This window comes from Anomaloglossus baeobatrachus, chromosome 7 (assembly GCF_048569485.1).
Source record: "Anomaloglossus baeobatrachus isolate aAnoBae1 chromosome 7, aAnoBae1.hap1, whole genome shotgun sequence".
NCBI classification, from domain to species: domain Eukaryota; kingdom Metazoa; phylum Chordata; class Amphibia; order Anura; family Aromobatidae; genus Anomaloglossus; species Anomaloglossus baeobatrachus.
The window spans coordinates 64437216-64439715 of NC_134359.1; the positions used below are offsets into that span (position 1 = coordinate 64437216).

The 2500-nt window shown below is 35.5% G+C and overlaps 1 protein-coding gene across 1 annotated transcript in view; it reads left to right on the top strand.

Annotated features, from left to right (window-relative positions):
* Positions 1-2500, top strand: part of HOXD3 (homeobox D3) — a 49242-nt gene that overhangs the window by 881 nt on the left and 45861 nt on the right. The window lies entirely within an intron of this gene.

Consider the following 2500-nt stretch of genomic DNA (forward strand, 5'->3'; position numbering starts at 1 on the left):
TCATGCAGGGGGTGGTCTGCTCATGGAAAATGCGCAAATTATTCTCTATCAGATGGCAAGCATTGGTCGTATTATAGATAGGTAAATAACTGACAGATGATGGATACATTAAACCATTTTCATAAAGTAAATTATTAATAAGTCAATATACTGTGAATAATTGTACCTACTAAGTTTCCCCTGCAGCACGTTTCTTCACTACTGTTATTGTATTTAATATATGTTACTGGTGCTTTATACTACCTGTTTGCAATATATATATATATATATATATATATATATATATATATATATATTTTCCGTTTACGTAATATGATGGCTAGTAATAGAGTGAGCGAAAATAATCAGTTCCATATTGGTTTACATTTATTAGTGTACAAAATGCATCTTCTCAGACATCTTCAGCTTTCTTATTGAATAGCGACATTGTAGACGTGCCTGGAAAAATAATGTGCAATTCTGCAGAATGAGAATACACTTATTAGTTTACCTGCTTCATTTATCTGGTATAGATTTCTTTTTTTTTGCACATAGATTTATTGTCAGGTTTTTTTTTATAGGTGAACGTGTATTGGTATCTATCTATCATGTATCTATCTATCTATCTATCTATCTATCTATCTATCTATCTATCTATCTATCTATCCCTTCCTATATGTTTTTTTTTTCCTGTAACATTGTGTCTATATGCAATGTACAAAAAAAGATATCTTGTATACCACAATGAGTTCCCAGTGTGCAGTGTTGTAATGTGTTATTAGCTAGTGAAGGTTGGTGCTGCAGGAAAAGCAGAACAAAGAAAGTATTTCAGCTTGTTTGTCAGACAGCTGGGAAAGGTATTTACTGCTCCTCTGCACTGCGGCAGAACACAGCAGCTGGCACCATCACAGGAAAGAGAGGAAGTTCAGGAGAAAGAGGAAAAGCCTCATTCATACCAGTGACGAAGAGGTGCAATCTGCAATAAAGCACTTCACAAAGTAGACAAAGGAATTTACCAGTTTTACTCACATTGCAAATCTCTTGAAAGGGGGCAATATGGGCAATAAGAAATGTCATTACATCCCCTTCCTACAGTGTCACCTACACTAGAAAGCTTTAATGACTTTCTTTTATCCCATTGTTGAATACCTTTAGATTAATAGAATAATTGCATATAAGTAGTCAAGTGGGTGGACCATAGTATTCTCTTCAGAAAGATTGGAGTCTATGAAGAAAATAAAAATACATGATGGATAGACAGACAGATATACAGACAGATAGATATATTATATATACCAATAGGCAAATATCGATTGATGCATAGCTAGATATACATGGGTGCATAGATAAAAAAAACCCATGATGGATAGACAGATATTCAGACAGGTAGATATACATACCAACAGGCAAATATCGATTGAAGTATAACTAGATATACATGGGTGCATAGATCAAATGTGTGTATATATATATATATATATATATATATATATATATATATATATATATATATAAAACAAGCAACAAAGATACAAAGATACAAAACAGGTAGTAAGAGATAGAAAAATGATAGATGATGAGTGAATATAGATAGCTATAGATTCATATGAAGAGGTCAGTATTACCAAGTATACATCGTTTATGTGCAGGACTTTTATGCAGTGTCATATGCTTTATTCACCATGGGCTGGTTCTATTGTGGAATAGACAGGATGCAAAGATGCATTTATTGTGTATTGAACATGCTGTCATTAAAAATATAGAATTAAACCCCAAGATGGTGGATAGATAAATAGATAGATTTTATCTCAGTAATAAAATTTTCTAGGTCAATTTGAACATCAAGTAAGGAAAGTCTCAGGCATACAAACCATGAATCAAAAAGTGTATTGAGCATTAGGATATGAAATATGAATCCTTAATGTGTACTTTATTTAGATTATATATATATATATATACACACACACACACACACACACACACACACACACACACACACATTTACAAATATAGATACATTTTATAGACACATAGCCACAATTATAGTGGAGACAAAAAGATTATGAAGGAAAGAAAGAAGCATCATGACGTTATTTGTCTGTATAGGATCTTGACATTCTCTCTCTCCCTCTTTTTGTCTCCCTCCCTCTCTTTCTCTCTCCCTCTTTCTCTCTCCTCTTTCTCTCCCTCTCTTTTTTTTCTCCCTCCCTCTCTTTCTCTCTCCCTCCCTCTCTCCCTCTCTTTCTCTCTCTCTCCCTCTTTTTTTCTTCCTCCCTCTCTTTCTCTCTCTCCCTCTCTTTCTCTCCTCCCTCTCTTTCTCTCTCTCCCTCTTTCTCTCTCCCTCTTTCTCTCTCCCTCTCTTTCTCGCTCGCTCTTTCTCTCTCTCCCTCCTTCCCTCTCTTTCTTCCTCTCTTTCTCCCTCCCTCCCTCCATCCCTCCCTCCCTCATTTTCTCTCCCTCTCTCTCTCTCCCTCTGTCACTCTTTCTCCCCTTCTGTCCCTCTCTCTCTCCCCCTTCTCTC